The sequence below is a fragment of the Macrotis lagotis genome, chromosome X (genome assembly GCF_037893015.1).
Source record: "Macrotis lagotis isolate mMagLag1 chromosome X, bilby.v1.9.chrom.fasta, whole genome shotgun sequence".
Classification (NCBI taxonomy): domain Eukaryota; kingdom Metazoa; phylum Chordata; class Mammalia; order Peramelemorphia; family Peramelidae; genus Macrotis; species Macrotis lagotis.
Window position 1 is genome coordinate 36,615,515 of NC_133666.1, and position 27,285 is coordinate 36,642,799.

Sequence of the window (27,285 nt, forward strand, 5' to 3'; positions counted from 1 at the left end):
ATTCCTTCTATGATACAAATAGAGTGCTGATACCTAAACTAGGAAGAATCAAAATAGAGAAAGAAAATTATAGACAAATTTCCCTAATGAATATGTATGCAAAAGTCTTTAATGAAATCTTAGCAAAGTGTTTACAGCAACTTATCACTAGGATAATTACACTATGACCAAGCAGGATTTATTCCAGGAATGCAAGGTTGGTTCAATATTAGGAAAACTGTCAGTATAAATTGACTATATCAACAACAAACCTAACAGAACTCATATGATTATCTAAATAGATGCTGAAAAAAGTCTTTGACAAAATACAACACCCATTCCTACTAAAAGCACTAGAGAGTGTAGGATTGTTCCTCAGGATGATTAGCAGTATCTATCTGAAACCATCAACAAACATTAGCAATGGGGATAAGCTAGAAGCATTCCCAATAAAATCAGGGGTGAAACAAGGATGCCCATTATCACCACTATTATTCAATATTGTATTAGAAATGTTAGCTTCAGCAATAAGAAAAGAAAAAGAAATTGAAGCAATTAGAATTGGGAAAGAAGAGACAAAACTTTCACTCTTTGCAGATGACATGATGATGGTATGCCTATAAAGACCCTAAAAAATCATCTAAATACTACTAGAAACAATTGGCAATTTTAGCAAAGTTCCAGTATATAAAATAAACTCACATAAATCTGCAGCATTTCTGTATATTATGAGCAAGATACAGCAGCAAGAGCTAGTAAGAGAAATCCCATTTAAAATAACATCATATAACAAAATACTTGAGTCTACCTGCCAAGGCATACTCAGAAGCTCTATGAAAACAACTATAAAACACTTTTCACCCAAATAAAATCAGATCTAAATAATTGGGCTTGTTTTTTTTTTGAAAATTTGACTCAGTTCTCTGTATATTTTAGAAATGCAAAGGACTCGTTTCTAAAATAGAGAACTGAATCAAAGTTATTTTTTAAAAAAAGCCATTCCCCAATTGATAAATAGTCAAAGGACATGCAAAGACGGTTTGGAGATGAGAAAATAAAAGTGAGCCATAGCCACATGAAAAATTTCTCTAAATCATTATTGATTAGAGAAATGCAAATTAAAGCATCTCTGAGGTACTACCTCACACCTCTCAAATTGGCCAATATGACCAGAGAGGCTAATGATCAATGTTGGAGGGGGTGTGGTAAATCTGGGACACTAATACGTTGTTGGTGGTGCTGTGAACTCATCCAAACTTTCTGGAAAGCAATTTGGAATTATGCCCAAAGGTCAATAAAATGTGTATCCCCTTTGATCCAGCCATACTTCTACTGGGTCTGTACCCTGAAGAGATCATGAAAAAGGGTAAAAAAATATCACTTGTACAAAAAATGTTCATAGCAGCTCTGTTTGTATTTGTGAAGAATTGGAAATCAAGGGGATGTCCATCATTTGGGAAATGGCTTAATAAACTGTGGTATATGTATGTGATCGAGCTCTGTTGTTCTATTAGAAACCAGGAAGGGTGGAAATTCAGAGAAGCCTGGGAGAATTTGTATGAAGTGATGTTGAGCGAGATGAGCAGAACCAGAAAATCATAATACACCCTAATGGCAACATGGGGGCAATGATCAACCTTAAAGGACTTGCTCATTTCATCAGTGCAATGATCAGGGACAATTTGGGGCTATCTGTGATGGAGAATACCATCTGTTATCAAGAGAAAGAACTATGGAGTTTAAACAAAGACCAAAGATTATTACCTTCATTTTTTTAAACAAAAGTTGTCTTATATAATACATAATTTTTTATATCTCTAATATTTCATTTTTTCTTCAAGGCTATGCTTTTTCTCTCAGCACATTCAATTTCAATCAATGTATAGAATGGAAACAATGTGAAGATTATCAGATTGCCTTCTGTGGGCGGGGAGGGGAGAGGGAAGAGAAGGTGGGGGAAAATTGTAAAATTCAAAACCTTTCCAGAATGATAGTTAGAAATTACTGTTACATATAATTGGAAAACAAATGTAGCATTTATATAATTAAAAAAGTTTTAAAAAGAGAATGAAGAACAAACATTAGGTAACTATTGCTTCTTTAGAACATTCTTATATTCTCCTTTTCAGGAAGGCCTCAAAATTTGTTTTTAACTCCATTTCTGCACTTGTCACTCAGAGTAGAAAGGTAAAGAATATGACTTTCTTCTACTCCAGCCTCCTGATGAGCATTCAGTTTTCTCTTTACCACTTTAGATTCTTTCCTATAAAGCCTTTTTTATGTTTTCTTCTGGGATACTTCATTGTTTCTGAGGAGTGCATATGGCCTTTACCTCCCTTCTCTTTTTTTTCCTAACAGGGAGATTAGCTTATTATTCAAACAGATAGCTGCCCCTTGGCTATAGGAAAAAAAAAAATCGCTCACTCAATTTAAGTCATTGCACTCTGTTCTTCCTACTGATTTGGGGGTTTGAACCTTTAAAAAACCGGCACTTACTGATATTTGTATCGCACTTTTGTGCCATTATCAAAAATCCCTTATAAAAATTAAACTAATTCTTTATTATTTCTTTTTTGCCCAAACCTATTATTTCCTTGGTATAATTCTCCTGCTAGAGAACTTCCTTTCCCAATGCAGATTTGTCCATTTTCTTTTAGATTATCTGCAACCCATGTTCAAAGTCCCAAAAGCACTATGTATAAGAAGCAGGATAGGAACCCAAGTCTTGCTGATTGAGAGACTAGCTCTTTATCTGTTCTCCCTCCCTGCCTCTTGGTATTATTGTTAGATGAAATACCTTAAAATCATTCTCTGATGCCTCATTGTATCATGGAGATGACTCTGATTTCATGGAAGGTTTTTTAAAAAGGTTTTGTCACATCTCAGTTAGAAAGGACAGGTCCAATCACAGATTATATGACTTTTGTCTGAGCTCCAGCATTACCAAGTTCAAAGAGGCTCATTACCTCCCTGTTGACATGAAAAAGAAAGTTTTAGCCATAGTAACTCTCAAAGACCATATAATATGTTCTTGAAGTGTCAGTGGAATGGGTACCCATCTTGATGAAAATATGAATGATTGAATTACCGAAGATGTCATTTCGTAATAATCATTTTAACTCAAATACCAAATTTAACTCGGTTTATCAGACATCTGAACAATTTATTGAAAGGTTAAAAAATTCGGATAAATCAATCACTTGATACTGTATAAATATACTCTCTTACTTTAAAAGCAACAGGTTATTTCTCTATGTTGATAGTCTTACCATCCGCTGGACTATAAATTCCTTGAAAATAGAAACTTTGTCTTATTCTCAGTCCTTAGTAAAGGTATATATTAGGGGCTGAATGTCTGTTATATTTGTAGTCCATCTAAACTTTGAGGATCCTTCCCCCACTCTCATTCCCACTGATGAGTTCATTCCTCAGAGAGTGACTACATCTCTTTAGGATTCTAAAGGAAGCCTTAACCAGGTGAGTCATTCTCTATGGTCCTTCTTTTGAGCCCCCAACAATGAACTTCTTTTCCTGATTATTACCTGAGAATAGATGTTATCAGGTAGTCTTGAGTAGCTTTTATAAAGCATTTCTTCCTAAGGTGCTACATTAATAACAGTTGGTATGATACATTTTCTCAGAAGTCTGTGTCACATTCTCCCACAAGTATCTCCAGAGTCCAAGAGAAAGTGGGTATGAGGTTAAAGAGCACCTAAAGGATTGGCTTAACTCACAGCTATTGATTACTGAGAGAGCATTCACTTAGGCATGGTTAGTTGTTTGTTGGGCTCCTTTTCCCCATGATTTAAATTTAGCCTCTCCTTGCCTCTCAGTGAAGAAAATACCACCAAAAGCTGATCCAGTGATGTATCTAAGACGTTGGTAGGAAGATGGGAAGTCCAGAGGGAGAAAATGGGGAAAGAGACTTGATTAAAGCCTCTCCTTTCTTCTCTCTGACCTCATTTGGGGTTTTCTTGGCAACGATGTTGGAGTAGATTACTGTTGCCTTCCTTCTTCAGCTCATTTTACAAATAAGGAAACTGAGGTAAGCAGAGTTAAGTGTCTTGCTCAGGATCACACCAGTTAGTGTTTGAGGCCATGTTTGAACTCATGAAGATGAGTTTGCCTGATTTCCAAACTCAGCAATCTATCCCTCACCTTAATCTTCTTTATGTGTTTGTAAAAACTTATTTGAGTCTAGTTAAATTGATTTTTGTGTGTAGCTACAGTCTAAAAAGCATAGAATCACAATCATCTCAGAGCTCAAGGAGAACTTGTCTGATCTTGTCTATACCTGAACAAGACTACCTGTTATAGCATGTCTAGCAGTAGCTAGACAACATTCATTAAGAGGAAACTCTCTACTTTCTAAAGAGGCTCATTCCTGTTTAGTATAAGTCTAACTACTGGAAAATTATCTACCAAGCCAACATTTGCATCTATTTACCTTCCATCTTAATATTTAAAGGTAGATATCATGCCTTTTTACCCTGCCTTATCTTTTCTTCTCAACATCACTTTTTAAAAACAATTTTATTTAAGTCAGTAGGGTTAAATGACTTGCCCAAGGTCACACAGGTAACTAATAAGTGTCTGAGGTTGGAGGTCCTCCTGATTCCAGGGTCAGTGATTTATCCACTGCACCATCTAGCTGGTCCCCTCACATCTCTCCTACTTTACTTTGTTCCTTCTATAGCACAGAATTTGAGATTACTCACCGTCATAGTCATTATCCCATGGACACTCTCTTGTTTATCGTTCTCTTTTGCAATCTGGTATGCTAAACCAAAATAACACTTCAGATATGATCTTACCAGGGAAAAATACAGCAGCATTTTATTTTTCTTCCTAGATACTATTTGTCTGTCTTAATACATTTTATTTTTTATTATTGCCATATCACACTGTTAATGCATTGATTTTCAATCACCTTAAAACCCCAGACATTTTTCAGATTTTCCCTATCTTAAACTTATGAATGTAATTTGGTTTTTTAAATTCAAGTAAAATGTGTATGCCAAATAATACCCATGTAACATTTATTACTATTAATTTTCATCTAACTTAAGTGCAACATTCTAACCTGTCTTCAGATTCTCATACTATCATCCAGCATATTGCTTATCCCTCTCAGCCTCAAGTCAACTATAAATTTAATATGTGTGCCATCTGGGCCTTTACCCTAGTGTTCAGCAACAGAGGGTTAAGCACTGATTCCTGGGGCATTGCAATAAAGTTTTTCAAGTTAATAGGGCTCCTTTAGTCACTACAATTTCCATATAGTTGTTGTACCTGAGCCAAATCCTAAAACACATTTCTGAACCTTTTGGCAAATCCTCTGCAGAAATTTGAGCAAATATATAACACTCCCCTAATATATTAGACTAGCTATCCTGTAAAAAAAGGGAATCAAATTAGTTTGTAAAAAAAGGGAATCAAATTAGTTTGACATGGCCAAACTATTTTTGATGAAGCCACATTGGTTATTTTTGATTGTCTTGTCACAGGGAACTTTAACAGAGACTTGAGTTCTGAGAAGTATTTTTGTTGTTTGATTGCTCCTTCTCTTTGAATCAGTTTCATTTGCTCTTCTATTTTCTTCTTCCTCAGTTTTTCCTTGTTTCTCTTCTTCTCTTCTTAAATTCTAAACAGGTGGAACAATGGATAGAGGGCTGGGCCTAGTGTTGGGAAGACTAATCTTTCTGAATTCTAATATGACCTCATATATTTACTAGCAATGTGACCCTAGGCAAGTCTTTTACCTCCGTTTGCCTCATTTTCTTCATCTGTAAAATGCACTGAAGAAGGAAATGGGTATAATCCAGTATTTTGCCGAGAAAATTCTAAATAGGTTTGCAAAGAGATGGTCATGACTGAAAGAACTGAACAACAAAATTCTCTTACTAGTCTACTTCATGCTAGAGTATCTAGGTTACCTGCTTGTACAAAGGATTACTGGACCTTTCTTTTATGACAATATTAAAATTTGGCACAGATATATTAAACAGTTTTTGCAAATGTTAAAAGAGATGAAACTTTAAATATATACATACATACATACACACATATATACACTTTTGACTGGTGCCCAAATCCTTTCAAAAAAGTATCTGAAACAGTTTTAAAAATACTTTTTTATGTTCTTGAAAGTGAAAAATTTATCTCTACTATTTATCTTAATAAAAAAGATGCAGTGAATTCAGTATTTTAGATATCTTAGACTCCTATGAACTCTAATTCCTATTCAGAAGTCATGAGTTAATATAGAACATTTTATTTAAGTCACCAGCTATTTAGATCCATGACAAGGGAGGCATCATGATATGGTGGAAATAGCACTTAGTAGAGTCTGCACTGAGCCAAGGCTTGTACACTTGATGAGAGGCAGCAGAGTTCTGTTAAAGAGTACTAGATTTGGAGTAATTAATCCTGGGTTCAAATCTTGACTCTTCCACTTAAGCCTTGTCTGACCTACAGAACTATCCTTCCCCTCTTTGTCTTTTGATTACTCCCCCTGTAAAATGAGATAGACATATTCCTTGACCTCCAAATTCTCTTCTCCACATCTGTGATCCTAAAATAATAATTTTAGGGCTTTGGTATAATGGCAGCTTCTGGAATCTTTGAAACATGATCCTTAAAAGAAGTTGTAGGGCTTTGGTTTAATGGCAACTTCTAGAATCTTTGAGATATGCCAAATGGAACCAGCCTAAAATTGTTTTAATACATTAGTGGTTCTATAAGTGGTCTCCTGCTCATAATCATTTAATAAATGCTCACTGACTTGTCAGTTTAGCACCAGTAGGTAGCAATGATATCTTTTCCCCTCTAATCTCCTTCTTCTCTCATCTCCTTTTGCAATATGTGTGAGTTTCTTCAATAGTATTGTTGGCCGACTGTATTTTCTAATCTTGTACTCTACTGTCTATGACATGCAGACTAACTTTCTAAGCTAGAAAATTCATAAATCAAATTATTTGGATATTAGGCATGTCTTAGTGGAACAAGTCTTAGTGTAATTCATCATTTCTGAGTTCTGCATGTGCCAATTCATCAAAACAGCAATCTTGTCAGTATGTACCTTAGTAAATAATGATTTCCCTGTGCAGGCTCTCCAAAAGGCTTGGCAGGGTATCTTGCCAGCCAGTCACCATTAATGAAAAAGCCAACTGTTCATGATATGTGGCTATGGGTTGCCCACAGCTGAAGGGGTATCCAACTAAATGTGTATAATAAGTATAACAAAGTCAGTCCTTTCTTCTCACATAGTTATTTTCAATATGCTTTGTTTAAATTTTTTTCATTGTCAAGAATGGTTAGTAAATTGTCTACATAATAATTGAACAAATGCTTGGTGACTGATTTATCTCAGCCACAATTCTGCCAACACATTACGGAGCATTAGCTGTTCTATCACCCTTGTCTGCAAATGGAATATCAATATTTTAAACATAATTTAGATATCTTGACTAGAGAGTGAGATTGTCCTACTTCCACAGCCACGGAAATTCCCTTTGATCCACAGATGAAATGAAATATACAAAATGCTTATATCTAAATAAAGTCTTTCTCTGTAACCAGTGCTCACTTCTGGTTTTCCTATTTCTGTTAAGCAATTTCTCAGGCATTTTTGGCTGTTCCATCTTCTTCACTATTCTGTGTCCAATTAGTTCTCAAGTCCTTTTGATTCCTCCTTGGCAGTATCCCTTTCTTCTCCAACTTTCATTTTCATTCTTCATGCTGCCACGACCTTAGTTTGATAATCTATTGTGTTATTATCAACTCTTTTTCTTTTTACTCCATTCACCCATCTTCCTATTGCTGAACTTCAAGTTAATTTACATTTTTTTGCAATTACATATAATGCTATGGCGAGAGTCTTTGTGACAATTGTTCCTTTTATTCTTGTTATTAAGACTTTCAGAATATCATCCTAGAAATGGAATGATTGGTTCAAAAATATGAATATTATTTATATCTTTTACTCACTAGTTCCAGATTGTTCTTTAAAAATATTCTGCAAATTTGAAATTCCCTCAACAATAAGATCACTTGTTTCTCTATAATTCTGCCATCATTGACTTGCATTTCTTTAATTATTTTTGATTTGTATACTTTGATTTGATTAGTATACTTTTTGTTTCCAGTTTTGAAAATTTTTTTTTTTCATATCCTTGACAATGACCTCTCATTCTACCTTTTCTCTTCTGTTCTTCCTGTTCATATTACTAAGTTGCCCTTCCTGAACCATTGCTTGTCTTCCCATCTTGATTTAAAATTCTTGAGGACGGGGATAATATCTTATGGGTGGGGCCAGTGAATACTGAATTTAGAGTCTGAGGGACATGGGTTCGAATACTGTTTGTGTTTTTCTGTCTCCATGATCTTTTTTTTTTAATTCTTTGGGCTTCAGTTTTTTCTCTCTTAAAATGAAGAAGCAGATCTAAATGAATTTTAAAGTCCCCTTCAGCTCTAACTTTGTGCTTTTTTTTGTACTCCCCATCCTGAATTCTATTAATAATAATATTAATTACAACAACAATATTATTGTAAACATTCATCAACCATTATACATCTGTTAAGTGATTACAGATTGGAGCTCTAAAGAGCCTGTGGAAATGTGATTGAATTAAATTCCCTACTCTGTTATGACATCCCTTTCATCTTTTTGCCAGAAAGCACAGTCTTCCTATGGACCTCAGCAGATAGATGACCATTGCCATTTATTTTGTTATTAATTAGCAGCTACAGGGTTTTGGTTTTCTCCTGTCTTATCCATAAAGTTAGTAATAATCCTCTTCTTCAGGGAGGGCAATGGAGTAGTTTGTAATTGTTGGGAAATCAATGCAGCATGCATGAAAACTATGAAATCAGAGCTGTCTCTTTTATTTGCAGAGTACAAGAGTATTAATTTCATCACTGTGGGAACTCTCCATTGCTTGGAATATCAAAAAACATTTGAGGACAAAGTCCTATCACTTTGCAGGAGTTTCAGAAGTTCATGATAATTTTTTTTTTGGGGGGGTAAGGTTTTGGGCATTTTACTTACCTTATCAGTCTAATTTCAAATTATTTTCCAGTGTGAATGATTGATATTTATAAAACACTTATAAGTTTGCAAAGTACTGTATGCATTATCTCATTTGAACTTCACAACAAACTTGTCACTTTGTGCTGTAGGTATTATTATCTCCATTTTACAGATTAGGAAATTGAAGCCAACTTTTTCATTTTTATTGATAAGAACACTGAATCCCAGAGAAGTAAAATGATTTTCAAACCCTTAAAGAAATAGGAAGTTTCAAAGGTTGAACTCAGGTCTTTGGATTTGAACCCAGCATTCTACCAAAATATTACATAAGCAATAGGTGAGTCACATTGAAGAAGACTGAGATGAGGTGACCTATGTCTCAATGGTTTATCTAAGAGTTACATATTTCCTGCTTGGTAGAAACAAACCATACCAAAAGATTGGTTTGACTTTTTTTCTTTGAATTGAATATATTAAAAATTGAATTTCCAACTAATTTGTAGAATGTTGTTGATCCGGCCTCAAACTTGTAAGTTATTTCTTATGTCTTAGCCTGAATCTGAAAGCATGGATAGAGGACTGACTTGGGAATCAAGCACACCTCAGTTCATTTCCTGCCTCTGACACAGATTAACTGTGTGACCATAGACAATTTCTCAATGGCACTTCTCTAAAACTAAGGCTATGAGACCAAGCTAACTCAATCAGACTGGAAGTTGATGAAAAGTTGCAAATCTCCATTTTTGGACAGGGTTTCATGCTAGAGATTTCCTCATCTATGCAAGAACTTGGAGGGAAATTCAGCTTTTGAGTCCAGAGACAAGAAGTTGAATACCTTTTTACCACTTTCACATGTCAGAGATGATGATGATGATGATAATGAGTGACAACTGTTCCCTCTAAACCCAATCCATCATCTATGAAGGTGAAGGTAGAAGTCAATGAAAAAGTAAGTAAACGTCAGCTTGGATATGTGGTAGGCTTTTCATGGACCCTGACATTGTTGTGGTTGCTGTGAAGCCCTGGAAGGCATACTGAAATATTTGCTAGTTGTGGTTTGGTGACACCACTGATCTAGTTAGTGTGATTACAGTAAAGTAAACCTTTTTAGTTTGATCGATATGGCACTGAATTTATGATTTAGTTTATGTGATATTGTCATTTTTATTCCATTAGCCTGGTCTGTCCATGACCAATTAATATCTCTCCATTATTTGTCTTCCTTTGATTTTGTAAATTTTGTCATACTGTATTAGTAAAATCACTTTTTGTAAGGTTGGTTAGATTCTGAGTTAATTTGAATGGAGTTTATTTTTTCTTTCTGCTGTGTTTTTTTGACTTTTTTTTAGCTTTTGCTAGGCAGTGGAGTTAAGTGACTTGCCCAAGGTCACACAACTAGGTAATTATTAAGTGTCTGAGGCTGGATTTGAACTCAGGAAGTCCTGACTCCAGGGCCGGTGATCTATCCACTGTGCTACCTAGCCACCCCAATTTCTTTTGGTAATAAACAGAAAAAACCATTGATTTCATGAATTTACTTGTTATATTGCTATTTTATTGAATTTTATTTTAGTTGAATCTCTAGGTTTATCCAATTGAAATGTTATATCATCTATAAGCAGTAAAAATTGCTTCTTCTTTGACTGTACTTATTATCTCAGTTTCTTTTTCTTATATTATTACTAAAGCCAGCCTTTATTGAACTGTACCAAATAATAGTAACGACAATAGATAACCTTGCTGTTCAATCCTGACCTATTTGAACACCAGAAGCTAAGGCTAAGTTTTGGTTTTAGATAGCTACTGTTGATAGTATTGATGTGTTTGTTAATTTTTTAACACAAAATAATTATATTTAAAAAACCCTTTTTTGCTTCTATTGCTATATTCATGTCTCTAATATGAATATTATCTTTTATTTTTATAATTTTCCTAATATTGAAACCACCCTACATTCTTGGTATAAACCTATCCTGGCAATATTGTATAATGGTCTTTGAAATATTTTTCTGTAGATCCTGATAATATTTATTCAGTAGTTTTGCATTTTTTATTTTAGGAATATTCTTATATACTTTTCTTTCTATACTTTATATCCTTTTTATTTAGTATCAAGATCATATTTATATCAGAAAAGAAACTGAATACTCTTCCCCCTTTTTTACCCCACTTTCCCCATTTTTGCAAATAATAAAATTGGAGCAAATTTCTCTTTGAATGATTGATAGAATTATATATATATATAATTCTATCAATTTCATATATATATATATATATATATATATATATATATATATATCTGGTCCTAGGATGTGTTTTGTAAAGGAATTGCTTTACAATTTGTTCTATTCTTTTACTGATTATTTGTCTATGTTAAAATCTCCATATTTCCATTTATCTAGGCATTTTATATTTATGTGATTATTTGTGCATTTCATTTGATGTGTTGGTTTTAGTAGCATACAAGTGAACAAAATTGTGTAGAATTATTTCTCTTTATCTGTATCTGTGTTTTGAATTCTTTCATTTTTGATTCTGACAATCTGATTTTCTTCTCTTTTAAATCAAATTAACCAATAATTTTTTACTTGTCAATTTAAAAACCTACTCCTATTTCATTTTGTTTGATATTTTCGTTTTAAATTTTATCTTCTTCTTTGATTCCAAAATTCCTATTTTTTTCTGTTTATTAGTTTTTATTTTTTTCCTTGATATTCAGTTTTTTAGATACATACCCAATTCACTTACCTCCTCTCTTTCTGTTTTGTTCACCTAAATACTTTTTTAATGGCTTCACCAAAGCTTTGGTATATTGTTTTTTGTTTATAATTTTCTTTGACATTATATATTATTATTCTTTGACCCACTAATTATTTAGGAGTATATTATTAAGCCTTTATTTAAATATGAGTCTTTTAAAAATCCTCTTTTTCTTTATAATCTTATTGTATTATTGTCCATTTTTAGTATTTTTCCTTTTCTGAATTTGTTTATAAGTTTTTTTTAATCTTAAAATGGTTAGGTTTTGGAAAGGTATGCTGCACAACTGAGAACAGCTCCCATGGATTTAATTACCATGGTTATGTGAATGATTCTTAAAACTTTCTATACTGCCCCAAATTCTCTGCTGACTTCCAATCTTGCAAATATAACTGCTTTGAAGACATCTTAAATTGGATATCCACAAGACAACTCACCATGTCAAAAAGGAACTCATTGTCTTTCTCTCTAAACTCTACCTTCCCTATTACTGTAAAAATCCATGCCATCTTCCCAGTCCTTCAGGTTTGTAACCTAAGAGTCATGCTGGATTTCTTATTCTCTCTCTAATGCCCTGTACCCGATCTATTGTTCAGGCTTGTAGATTTAATCTTTACAGCATCTCTCAAATACACTGCCTTTTTGTCCTCTGACACTGTCGTCACTTTTGTGCAGGCTTTCATCACTTCTCACCTGAAATATTGTAGTAGCCTGCTGCGATATTCAATTATATTATCCCCGTACTCCAATGGCTCTGTATATGTATGTGTGACAAATATACATACACACATACAGTGAGGGTTTTATTTTTTACCTTTTTGCCAAGCTACTTATTCCCTTTCCTATTAATTCTTCTGTGGTTCTCATTTCTTTTCCAGTTTTTTTCTTAGTATTCTCATTTCATGGATAATAGCATGTTTTAACTCTTAAAAAATTTTGCTTCATCTCTTTCAAGAATTATAATTGAATTTGTGCCCCAGTTTTGTTTTTCTTTTCTTTTCTTTGTTTTGTAGTCACTCTTTTATTCCATTTTGTATTTTGAGTGTTTCTATCACCATAGTAACTGTTAATGGTTAAATTCTTTTTTTCCTTTCTGTTTTATTTGCTCATCCTTCAAACTTACTGGAGACCTGCAAGCTTTCAGTACTTGCAAATGGTCTTCTCTCCCAACTTCCTGACCTGAATTTGAATCTGAGCAATTTTGCACTTTTTCAACCAGCTTGAAAGCTCTACTTGGTGGAAGTGACAGAACTAGAGAGTTCCCTTTTGTCTAAGAATTTCTCTTCTGATTATTTCTCTTCAGATTTCACACTGGGATAAAAATCTAAAAGGGACACCTCTACTCGTTCCTGGGGTCTGAGCTGCTTATTTTTGGACTCACTCCATTTCTACACAGCCTAAAGCCAATGACAGTTCCCTTTCCTAGAATAGCCCTTAGATGCAGGTCCCTTTCTCATTCTACCCTAGAACTGCCACCCAGAACTGGGTAGTAGGTGACACAGTTGAACATTTGTTACCTGTTACTATTCCCTGCATGAGGTGCACTAGTGTGCTTGTGGTATCTCCTCTTGCCTCACCTTGTGTGGGGTGCTTTGGCCCAGAAACTTTCCCCAACACCCATAGACCTTCCTCCTTTCTGTTTCCATATGCTGACCTAGGCTAGAAAAATGAATCACTGTAATTTTTTCTTGGGTTTTCCAATCAGGACTTGGCCTGGTGAATTTTCTAGATCTGTTTGGAGAATTCCCTATACTTCTTCCTATTACTTTGTTATCTTGGCTCTGCCCTTTAATCTCTTCCTGGTTCTTTTGGATCTTTTTGGATCAAGCTATTTTTTTTTTCATCTGAGGTCTACTTGAACTTTATTAATAGGTAAACCCTAAAGAAGAATATAACAAGTTCAAGTAGAGCCTTGGAGAAAAGAAGAGTTTAATATGGATGATGATTCCTTACAATATTTGAGGTTTTCTGCTTTTTATTTATTTCTATATTATTACTTCCTCAATTGGCACATTATTCCAGAATCAAGTTCTGTCCTTTTCCATACTCTTGCGTATTTTTTAAATTTCTTTATTTAAGGCAATGAGGTTAAGTGACTTGCCCAACATCACACAGATGGGCAATTAATAAGTGTCTGAGGCTGGATTTGAACTCAGGTTCTCCTGACTCCAGGACCAGTGCTCTGACTCTGCACCACCTAGCTGCCCTAACTCTTCTATATTCTGAGATTGTCTTTGGACTTGTCCATTAGGGGATGTGTATACCTCTGTATATCAGAATGGAGTGTCTGTTACTAACACTGTTACTCTTTCACTTTCCCTGGTTTCATCTTCTTCCTTTCATAGTCCATTATGGGTATTGGCTTTGGTGCATTCTTAGAGAAAATAACTGTGGCCAAGAGGAAGAGTCCCCAAGGACTGTTCTGGCTCATCAGAACTCAATGAATTTGTGGTAGTCATTCAGACAGTGCAGAGTTGGAGTGAAGGTGAAATGCCTCTTCAGTCATTCCACAAAACGCTTCAAGTCTAATTTGTTTCTCTGGCTGCTGCTCCTTGAATAATAATAATAAAAAAATCAAAATCAAAACAAAACTGGGAATATGTTCCATGTCCTGGTGTGGTACTGAGAGGTTTCATTTGGGAGTCAGCATTGGAGTTGGTGTCATGCCTCCTTTCAAGGACCTCAGTTCACATCCTCTTGTTATTGAACTGATGCCGTCTTACACTGTTGGATGCTCTTATGGCCTGTACTATCCAATCCTGTCTTGCTGAGCGATAACTCTCAGTAGACTCTCTGTGTATCAGGACTGATATTCTACGGTTTCAGGACAATTTATGGGAATTCATATTGATTTCTGACCTACTTGGTTCATCTCTACAAATTAAACAGAACATTTTTCAAGATCACTGAACTTCTATTTAACAATAATGATAGTTAACATTTACATAGCACTTTAAGGTTCACAAAGTCCTTAACGACTGCTATCACATTTAATCCTCATAGTTACCCTGAGCAGTAGCTATTATTATCTTTAGCATTTTCTGGTTGAGGAAACTGAGGCAGACAGAGTTGAAGTGACATGCCCAGGGTGGCTTAGCTATTAAGTGTCCAAGGCCGAATCTGAACATTTATCTCCCTGATCCCAGGTCTACTGTTAGATACACTAACACTTAGCTGCTTCATTTCACTTTCTCCTTGGCTCTTCACTGAACAAGGCCTGTGTGTTCTGACAAGCCAGGCCGGAGCCTGAGGTTCCTTCTCTTGCTTTTAGTCTTCTTCTTCATCCTCCCTTCAGCTGTCAACTTGATCTTTTTTAAAAAGAAGTCTGATCATATCAACTCCCTATTAAATAAACTCTTGTGGCTTCTATTGCTTCCAAGATTAAATATAAAATCATCTCTTTCTCATTCACAGTCCTTTATAATCTAACCTTTCCGACCTTCTTACATTTTACACTTTTCCTAGTCTTCTTAAATTTTGCACTCTGACCCAACTCCCTCTTCCACCCTTCCAAGTTACCCTCTTGGCTTTTCATCAAACAGCTGCCATTCCATTTTCTAACTGTCACTGTTCATTGACTTTCCTCCACACCTGGAATCAATCAGTAAACATTTATTCATTGCCCACTGTGCTTGACACTTTGTGGGATCAAAAAGAGATAAAAAACAGTCCCTGCCCTCAGGGAGCTTCCAACCTGATGGGGAAAATAAAGTAGAAATGAAAATATACAAATCAAGTGATATATACAGGATCAATAGAAAATAATTAACAAAGAAGACAGAGTTAAGAGAATTTGGGAAGGCTTCCTGTTGAAAAGTGGGATATTAGTTGAGAATTAATGGAAGCCACAGAAGTCAGTAGTTAGAGCATTTTATACTTGATCCTAGAGGCAATAGAAAGAAATAGAATTTTCTTAAATGTCTGTGTGTGTGTGTGTGTGTGTGTGTGTGTGTGTTTATGTGTGGGGGGAGGAGTTTGACTGGATCAGATGTCACAGCAGGCTAATTTAATCATCTAGGTGTTAAGTGATTAGAGCCCCACAAGCATCAGAGGAGAGTAGGCAGCATATTTGAGAGATGTAAAGTTGTTGCTGTAGCCCTTGGCAACAAATTGGCTATGAGGCATGAGAGAGTAAAGAATCCAAGATGACTCCTAGATTATGGGTTCCATTTTAGACATTTTGAATTGAAGAAGTCCACTAGACATTCATTCTTTTTTTATTATTTTATTTTTCCCAACGAAACGCATCTTTTGGCAAAATTTTCAGCTCGATATTTTGCAAACTTTATAGTTCTACATATTCCCACCACTGTCCCTTGCCTTCCCTCCCTCCCCTGCCCATCCCCTGACAGCAAGTAATCTGCTGTAGGTTGCAGGTGTTCAATCGTGATTGATATTTTTCCATATTAGTCATGTTGTAAAGAAGAATCAGAACTAAGGGGAAAAACACATGAGAAAGAAAAACAATTAAAAAGTGAATCTAGCGTGGTCTGCTCTGCCTTCAGACTCATTTTTCTCTGAATGTGAAAAAAATTTCCATCACAAGTGTTTTAGAATTGTCCTTAATCACTGAATTGCTGAGAGGAACAGTCCGTCTTATTGATCGTCACATAATGTTATTGTTAATGTGTACCGTGTTCTTTCTCTTGGTTCAGCTTCCTTCACTCAGCATCAGTTCATGCAAGTCTTTCCAGGCTTTTCTGAAACCTGCCATTCAGGATTTCTTACAGAACAATTGTACTCCTTCATATTCTTATTCCATAATTCATTTAGCCATTCCTCAACTGATGTGCATCCCCTCAATTTCCAATTCTTTGCTACTCCAGAAAGAGCTGCTAGAAAGATTTTGGTATGTGTAGGTTCCCCCCCCCCCCCTTTTTCTGATCTATTTGGGATACAGTCCTTAGCAGTATTGTTGGATCAAAGGGTGTGCACAGTTTTATTGCCCTTTGGACATAGTTCAAATTGCTCTCCAGAATGGTTGAATCAGTCAATCTGTAATGTCATAAAGGCAGTTGGGGATATGATTTTGGAGTTCAACAGAGAGTTTGGGGCAGAATAGGTAGAAATGAGAATCAAATCTGCATGGCTGTGGTAATTAAATTCTTGGGACCTGTTGAGATCAACATATAGTTGTAAAAGGGAGAAGAAAAGAGGGCCTAGGACAGAAACCTGAGGGACTCCTATCATTAAAGGATGTGATCTTAACCATAGAAATTAAGAAGAATGGAACTGTCAGGCAGAAAAAAGAAGTAGAAGAGAATGGTGTCCCAAAAAAACCTCGAGAGAAGACCATATCGAATAGAAGGCAGTGATCATCATTGTCGAGCGCTACTGAGGGATCGAGGCACATGGGGATTGAGAAAAGACCGTTGGATATAGCATTTAAGATATCAGCACAGTGGACAGAGCACTGGTCTTGGGGTCAGGAGGATAGGAGTTAGAATTCAGTCTCAGGTACTTTATAATCTTGGGCATGTCACTTTGCCTTTCTTGCAGGGCCATCTCCTGTCATCCTAATTACTAGTTGGCCACTGGATTGAGATGATTCTGAAGGAGCAAGTGAGTCTGGTGACTTAGTACAGCATCCCCTCACTCAAATCTAGTTCACATGCTTGTGGGGATATCACCTCCCTAATATGGTCTTCTTGGAAAGTGAAGGACAAACATTATCTTTTTTTTTTTAGGTTTTTGCAAGGCAAACGAGGTTAAGTGGCTTGCCCAAGGCCACGCAGCTAGGTAATTATTAAGTGTCTGAGGTCAGATTTGAACTCAGGTACTCCTGATTCCAGGGCTGGTGCTCTTATCCACTGTGCCACCTAGCCACCCTGACAAACATTATCTTTAAGTAGTTTTGGAGAGAGTAATTTTGTGGAATGATGAGGTTGGAAGCCAAATTGGAAGAGGATAAAAATAGAATGGGAGTAGAAAATGACTTAAGCTAAAGAGGGCAGAAGGAAAAAGAATGGTAGTTACAGGGACTGGAAAGGTCAAATGAATGTTTTTCACTATGGGGGAGACATGGGCATGTTTGTAGGAAATAGAAAATGAACTAGTAGACAGGGAGGTACTGAATATAAGTGAAGATGTGGGGAAGACAGAAGAGGCAGAAAGGAGGAAGACAATAGAGGCAGAAAGGACAAAATGAAATTTCTTGAACAAGTAGATGGGTTGGCCTTGGTAAGGAGTAAGGCCACTTCTTCATGTGAAACCAGAGTGAAAAAAATAGTGGCAGAACCTGTCTGAGTGATAAAAATAAGGGGAGGGGAAGAAGAAATAGGTCATGGAGAAGGAGCTAATGGATTTCTATAAAATATGAAGTGAGGTTCTCAACTGAAGGAATGGGGGGGGGGAAGGTGGAGCCATGAGAGATTTGAGTAGAGATGGAAAGGTCTGAAACAACTGCTATGGATAGTGAGATAGTTAATAAGGGAGTTTTAGTAGGATTGTCTGGTAGGAGTGAGGACCCAGTTGGAGTTGTGTAACAAAAACTTGTCGTAGACTCAGTTGAAATGGTTGCACGATTTTCTCTTTGTTCAGTAGCATGTAAGTAAAAACTAATGTGACAGATGATCAGTCCAAGGCTAAGACTTGATGGAATGTAATCAGCCAAATCATGACAGGAGGGGGAGGTAGTGACTCAAGACAGATAGACAATGTTGAGTTGAATGAACTCACCAAAAAGCAGAGGAAGGGATGAGAGGAGAGAGTGGCTGGTGTAGGGGATGAACTAGGATATGAGATCATTGAGTGGACAGAGAGTAAGGAAGTGGGAGAAGACAGAAGGAGAGGTGACAAGGCAACAGATGGAACATTTTCCCCCTTCATTTCCACTTTCTGGCTTCTAATTTCTGTACTTTATTCTTACTGCCTTCCTATGGAGACTACTAACCCCTCCTTCCTCCCTGCAGCCGAGTTTATTCTTTATATATCTTGTTTGTACATGATTGTTTGAATGTTATAATACCAGTTAGCCTGGGAGCTCCTTGAGAGCAGAGAATGTTTTTTTGCCTTTTTTGTACCACCAGCACAGTATCAGGTAAATAGTAGAGTGGTTAATAGATGCCAGTGAACTTCCTGGGATAGTTGCAGAGTGCCCTTTTGGGGGGGGGGGGTTGCAAGGCAATGGAGTTAAGTGATTTGCCTCAGGTCACACAGCTAGAGCCATTCTCTACTGTGCCACCTACCTGCCCCAGAGTTCCCATCTTACTACCACTTGAGGAAGTCAGAAACTCCTGATCTCTCCTACCCAATTACACTGTGGGCAGTGCTTGAGGTTTTGCAAATAATGACAAGACCAAGGAGTGCGTGGTTGACCAACCAGTAGGGAAAAGGAAGAAAACTTAAAAAAGGGAAAAAAAAAATCAGATTTAAGACTACAGAACTATAAAACAAAAAGTCATGAGGTTATTTGAATAGGCTTTGAAAACTTGAATTTATGATGTAAATGCAATTTATGCTGAGGAAATTGGAAAAATCAGGGCAAAATTATCATATAGTGTTTCTCTTCACTGAACCAAAGAATATTAAAATGAGAATAGACCTTAGTAATGATGTTGTCAAATTTTCTTATTTTGTAGAGTAAAAACTGAGACCCAGAAATGGAGAGTCCCTTGTACCAGGTCATACAACTAGTAAATGGTCAAAGTAGAATTCAAAGCTACTTTTTTGAACTCCACATGCAGTGTTATTTCTATGACCTCATGCTGGCTTTGTAAGCCAAAAGGTCAAAACAGTGATCTATGTTCTAATTTCTAATATTTATTTTCTAATTCATCTTTCTGGATTTTCTTTATCTTATTTTGATCTGAAATTGAGATAGTTTTTTCTTGTAATATTTTTAGTAAGCTACCCTGGAGAATGCAATGGATTCCCAAGTTTTATATTCCTTGGCACAAATAGCTTTTCAATAATTTAGATTGTAATTTTTGTAATGAGTGTGTAGGTGTTAAAAATTAATGATGAATAAATAATATAATGATGAGACTTGTTAGGTAGAATTATCCACTAAGGGATAGGACTGCAGGCATTTGTACAAAATGTTGTGATTAGAGCAACTGTTTTCAATATTTTTGCCTTCCCATCTGTCTTTGAGTGCATGTATAAGCTGAAGTGAAAGGGGTTTCATGTTGATAAGAGCAATGAGATCATGTAGCCTTTCGTTTGCAGGTATATGATTAGAATATTTTCATTTAAATAGCTATTATCAGGAGCCTACTATGTGTTAGGCTCTGGGTTAAGGGTTGGAGATAACAAAATAGGTCTCGTGCCTCAGGGACCTTACAATGTATTTGGCAAAAATAACACAACCTCAAATGAGTAAGTATGAAATCTCTATCTGGGACTTGGGGAAGACATCGATCACTAAAGGGCTCAGGAAAGCAGTGATGTACGAGATAGAGCTTCAGCCAGACCTTAAAGAAAGCTAAGGATTTGAAAAGTTGGAGGTAAGGAAGGACAATATTCCAGCTATGGAGAAAAAGACCAGAGATGACAGATGGAATATAATGTATTGGGAAACTGAAAGTGGTCGAGTGTGGATGGAATATGGAGTGTGTGAGGGGGAGTATTGGACAGTAAGCCAGGAAATGTAAGCTGATGCCAAAACATTAAGGGATTTAAATGTTAAACTCAAAGGATTTGTATTTTGTTCCACAGGCTATAAAGACCTTCTCTAGCTTCCCTGATCAGGGGAGGAAGTTACATGGTTAGGATCTGTGCTTTTGGAATATCAGTTTGGCAGCTGTGTGGAAGGGATGGCACGGTGGATAGAGCACCGGCTCTGGAGTCAGGAGGACCTGAGTTCAAATCTAGTTTCAGACACATAAGTAATTACCTAGCTGTGTGACCTTGGACAAGTAACTTAACACCACTGCCTTGCAAAAACAAACAAACACACACACACACACACACACACACACACACACACATATATGTATAAAAGTCACCACAGAATGTATAAGTTGCAAGGATAATAGAATCAGATTTAGTGTTGAAAGACACCATCTAGACCCATTACCTCATTTTATAGATGAGGAAAATGAGTCCCAGAGAGAACAAGTGACTTGGCTAAGATCCTTCAGGGAGATTGGACTTCATATCCAGTCCTTTTTTTTTTTTTAGGGTTTTTTTTTTTTTTTGCAAGGCAAATGGGGTTAAGTGGCTTGTCGAAGGCCACACAGCTAGGCAATTATCAAGTGTCTGAGGTCAGATTTGAATTCAGATACTCCTGAATCCAGGGCCAGTGCTCTATCCACTGCACCACCTAGCCGCCCCCTCATATCTAGTATTTTGATTCCAAAGCAAGATTCCTTCTTAAGGCAACACACAAAAACATACAGAGATCTCAGTGACCTCCGAATACTTTGTAAAGGGTGAAAGTGTATTCCTTTGTAGAGAGTATTCCATTTCAAAACTATTGAAGTTTAACAATTTTCTAAGACCTCTGTAAATCCCACATTTGCATTTGCATCTGCAACTAGATTATTTTAATAGGATTATTTTTGGTGAATGTTGTCTTGTTGAGAAGGAGATAGGGATGAAGACCAAAGTGAGAGGTGGCATGACCTAGCGATGCCTAGAAAAAATCATATGACTAATAAGTGGCAGAGATCAAACTCAGATCCAGTGCCCTTTCTTCGTATCATGGTGCTTTTTGGGGTTCCACATCTGTCCAGTCTCCATTTGGATGTGAGATTATAAATTGCTTCAAGAAGTCCAAAACATCAACTGAAAAAGGTACTTTGAGCCGAGCATTGCTCCTGGTGCAGTGCCATGGCAAATATAAAGTATCATTCAAATTCTAGTACAGTTAATGCTATGTGATAAACACCACTTATTTTTGAAAGCTCCATTTGGTGGTTCAAGTATATTGCAAGTTACCTGATAGCGTAAAACTTCAGATGAACTTTCTGTTCTGGATTGAGTTCAGGGTTCATTGTTATATAACTAAGAAAATTTAATTTTTTACACTTGTGAGCATAAATACATCCAACACAAATCAGTCAAAGACATAAGTTATTATATTTTTCATAAATTTCTGGAGCCCAGTCAATTACAATTAAGGTCGTGCTTGTGGAATTTGAATTTAGAGCACATAAGGTAAACAACTTTAATTGGAGTTTTTTGGATATCGTTGAGCAAATGTTCTTTGTGTCTGTCTGTATAGGTCCAAATATGAAGTAATGCACTTAAATTCCAAACAAGTGATTAAAGTTAGACAGATGTAAAAACATATTGAGCCTCATGTGGCTAGCAGGATGATGAAGTAATGTTTTTCTATAAACAACTCCAACTCCACAACCCCCAAAGAAAGGAATTATGCATCAGATATAGAATAATTGCAGTTGAATCCAGAGGATAAGAAGCCACAGTCCCTGCATAAAGGTTTTCTTTGGAAAAAGCCTGGTGAATAACCACTGGAGGACTTCATGACTTTTGAACAGCCATTTAGCATCTTTACTGCAAATTGCCTCCACTTTGCTCTTGCATTGAGCACACAAATACGCTCAAAGACTCCTGATTATGGGTCCAGATGTAGGGATTACCCATGGCAATGACTTAGCTTCAGCACCACCTGACCATGGAAAAGTTGGTAGATGTTGAATCTACTGATTTTTCGGAAGTAAGGGGAGAGTAACTGTTGAAGACTGGAAAAAGAAAGGGTAGAATGAATGTATGGTGCTTCTGGACCCAGGTTGGAGAGAGACTACTGTCAGTTTTGACTAAAAAAGGAAAGGAAACTCATTGGCAATAGTTGTTTCTTCCTGGAGATTACTTAAGGTAGGGATCTAGGCCTGATCATCCCACATATCCCCAAATGGATCATGGCTGAGGCTGCCCAGAAATGCAGCTGGCCAGTTCTGTGTAGCAGTGAAAGGTAGTCGAGGAGAAGCAGGGAGGGAGCATCCCAGATACAGGAAAAACTAGAAGACAAAAAGATAATGAGGACGAGTTTCAATATATCATAACTTGCAGCCGAGAGAATCATAAAACACAGAAAGGAGAATCATTAAAACATCAAGTCAAGGCAAGTCATCTAGAACAAGTGTTGGAATATGAGGGAAGATGACCTTTTAGTGCCCCATGAGAGACAGAATCCTGCTGACTAATCCTATATTATGGAACAATGACATGAAACTATAGAAATATTTAAATGAGAAAGCAAATTATTAAGAGATGAGATTGGAAATGAATTTCAGTAATTAAAGCATATATCTATTTCTCAGTGTTCTTTTGTTCTGTATGAAAGTATGTTTTATATATAATAAAGGTGAAGAAAAATAAATGTAAAAAAAGCAAAAACATTAAATATGTTCTTTAATGATCACAAAGCAATAAATATATTGTCAATCCAGGGAAAATGAGCAAAAGATACAAACCTAAATGGAGGCTTAATGACAATATCCTAAATAAGTGAATCAAATACCAAATCATAGAAACAATAAATAAGTGAAAGAGAATAATGACGAGATGACATAGCAGAATTTTTTAAGATACTCTAATAAAATAAAAAAGTGTTAATTAAATAATTAATAAAGCTAGAAAATCAACCATAAATAAGCTCAAAAGAAGAGTAGAGAGTATTTAGGAGAAATAGAAAAATTGGAAAAGGAAAAACTCCATAGAATCAATAAACAGAGCTAAAAGGTGTCTATTTGAAAAGATTAAAAAAACTGCTAAATCTTTTAGTCTACCCGATAGAAAATAAGCATGAATAACATCAGGGTACCAAAATAGAAAGGAACAAGGACAAATCAGAACAAAAAGAAGAAATAGAAAGAATTATCAGAATGCATTGTGGAGTGATATGCCAGTAAAATCCAAAATAATATTTAAAGCCTGAATTAACAAAGATTGAAGTAGAGATGTTAATCCAATTTCAGAAAATGAAATTGAACTAGTTTTACCTGACTGAGGTATAGGAGAACCCTGGTCCATATAGATTTATAGGTGAATTCAATTAAATGTTTAAAGAATAAATGATACCTGAGCTCTACAAATATTTGATCAAAATCAGAAAAATGCTGCCAGGCTCTTTTTCTGAGACAAATATACAATGTCCCAAAAGTCTTAGTGCTGTTTTAAGCTATTTATAGCTTAAATAGACTGTGCTGTGACTTTTGGAATACCTTGCATGGTCTCAATTCCTAAAGCAGAGAAAATAAATCAGTAAAAGAGATAACTAGAAATGAATAGTATTAGTAAATATTCTTAAATGTTAACAAAATAGTATCTTACTATATGTGCATGTATATGTGTATAATTCACTGCGATTAAGTAGACCTATAGCAAATGCAAAGATGATTCAGTGTTAGAAAAATAGTTAACATAATTATTTTTAAAATTGAACACCTCAGATCACATTTTTTCATCAGATGGAGAAAAAAAAGCCTCTGATGAAGCAGCATCATTTCTACACAAAAGCCTACAAAGGACCACAATATTTTAGATAAAGAAAAATCAGAAATAGATGAAGTCTAGAACCAAGCATTTGATAAATATGAGAACATAAGCTTCTTGGGGTAGAACTCCCTATAATTAGGCATAGACCATCATTTTGTACCTGATAACTATGTAATGTTTATAATAATGTTTGTCCTTCATTTTAGAAGAAGACCAAGACATCAGGGAGGTGATGCCATGACAAGCACATGAACTGGATTTGAGTGAGTGGGGCTGTGCCAAGTCACCAGGCCTCATTTTCTCCTGCAGAGCCATCTGGGTCCAGTGGCCCGATAAGACTCAGAATGACTGGAGATGGCCCAGGATGCAGGACAATAAGGGTTAAGTGACTTGCCCAAGATCACACAGCTAGTAAGTGGCAAGTGCCTGAGGCCAAATTCAAACTCTGGTCCTCCTGAATCTAAGACCAGTGCTCTATTTACTGGGCTACCTAGCTGCCCTATTATCTGATCACACAGTAATCCATAAGTAGATATATAGTCTTAATATTAAAGACCACAACACGAAAGTTAACAGAGAATTAGATGAAGTATCTTTCAAAGCCATGGATAAAGTCATAGTTTTTTTTTTTTAACCAAACAAGTGATGTAGGTAATCAAAAAAAGGTAAAATAAATTATTTCTGTTATGTGAAATTGAAAAGCTTTTGTAAGAACCTATTAAGGCAATTAGGCAATTAGAAACTTTGGATTAGAAGAAGGGGAAAAAACAGCATCTTTTCTATCATAATGTTTCACTGACTGGGGGGAGGAGGTTGTTTTCCAAGCTAAATAGGAAACACGCATGTACCAAGCTGTTAGTAATTCTTAATTAATAAGTGGCCAAAGGATATAAAGAAACAAAATGACTTGCAAAATAACTCTGTAGTTTTGTCTCGGACAAATCTCAAGTCAAAATAATCTGTCTGAGGGCTTGTGAAACAACAAATAAGCAGAGTAATACATTGTTGTTGGAGCTGTGAATTGCACAAACCATTCTGGCAGAAAATTTACAGTAATTCTTCCATGGAATCATTGAGTAATCCTAACAATTATTATGGCCCCCAACATTTATATTCTCTTTAATTCATTATTCTATAACATGAACTCAAGGACCTTTACTATGCCTTTTGCCTTCTCAATGCTTTCTAGCTTTCACTGTGGAATCCAGTATTCACTGTCATATTTCAAATGCTGCCTGACCATTACAGAAAATAGAGCAGATTTTTTTCTTCCCTAATCTTGTACATTATAGTAATGCAAAAATTATATTTCATCTCTTTTGGTGATGGAGGAAGGAGCCATACAATAGAATATAGTATGGCATTAAAGGGTTTCATAAGGATCATAAGATTCTCCTCACTTCTGCTGGAGAAACAAATCTAGAACTAAAAAGACCAACCAGTAATATGAACATTATTCATCTAGATGTTTCCCTTGATGTATTAGAAGTCCTGTCAAAAATCCATTCTCTCTGTATATTAACCATCTCATTCTGAAACCAGTAGATTTGAATCTATTCCATATTTCACATGTGGACAAATAAACTTTGAGACAAAGATGATGAGAAGGATAAATAGTCACTTTATAAATTCAGTTAGTAAACAGTAAATATTAAAGAAATTTATGAATGAAAAAGATAATGAACTGGTCTCATGGCAACATCAAAGGGTAACTATGGCATCCTTTCAATGTCAAAAGATATTAAGAGAAGGGTCTTCTAGGTGGTGCAGTGGATAAAGCACTGACTCCTGAAGTCAGGAGGACCTGAGTTCAAATATGTCTTCAGACACTCAATAATCACCTAGCTGTGTGACCTTGGGCAAGTTACTTAACCTCATTGTCGTGCAAATCAGTGAATGAATGTATGAATGAATAAACAAATGAATAAAAAAGACATTAAGGGAAACCCCTACTACTATGGGTATACCTTCTATGACAGAATTATTGTGGGAAATGGACAAAAGTCACAGAAGATGGGCAGGAAGTTGAAAAGGACCACCTGAGTCAATGAGATTGCATACCCCTTGAAATATTGACTCATTTATCCCAAACGATCTTAAATTATAGTTTTTATATATTTGCTAGTTTAAGATTGAGTGCAATTAAGGTTTCTAAATTACTCTTTATACATAATGAACTCTTTCGGGAGTCTGAAATTTTACTACATTGTACAGACACTGGCAGATAGACAAAACACTGATCTTTGAACTCATTCAATGTCCCATCTGGTATTTACAGTACGGTTGCAGTGTTTGCTGCTGCACTGAGCCAAGATTACATAAATCTTCCAGATCATTAGTATACTAAGGACATTTTCCTGGTATTTATTTTCTTGGTAACTTTCTATTATTATAGAAGTTGAGATGGGGTCATGATGTCGATGAAGGAAAGGATACACTAATGGATGTGAAGGACTCTCATTTTTGAGACTTCTTTCTTCCAGTTGACTAAGCCTTTCTTCAGTATTTTCATTAAGTAATAAAATGATCAAGAGATGAAAGTTAAGTACCCCCACATTTCAAATTTGAAATAAAATTAGCCAGATAACTTTATACACTAATATTAAATCAAGTTATTTTGATCTGCATTATATAGACAAGGAAAAGATTGTAGGTTATTTAGCAAGGTATTGAACCCATCCCCTGGTGCTTCATTCTATGTCTTTCAGAATTCACATTAGTATTAACTACAGAGAAAGCTTCACTACATTTGTTGACCTATATGCTTTATTTTCCAGTAAGGGGAGCCAAAGGAGCCTTCTCTTTGGACCCTAGATCATATTATCTGAAGCATTTTGCTGCTAGTGGTATGTGAGATTCCTCACAAAAATTTTTAGATTTGCAAATTTCCAAGACTTTTGAGAGAAGCTAAATGTGAAAGTAGTGCTTCTAGTCTAAAATGTCTGTAGTCCTATTCTCACAAGTAGAATAGCCATAAGGTCGCCTGCTTGAAAAAGTAGTGAGTGCTCAATTACTGGAGGTGATCAAATTCAGACTAGGTATGAACCTATGGGGAATATCAGTGACTTGTTGACTTATAGGCCATTTACATTTATGAGCATCTGTAGTTT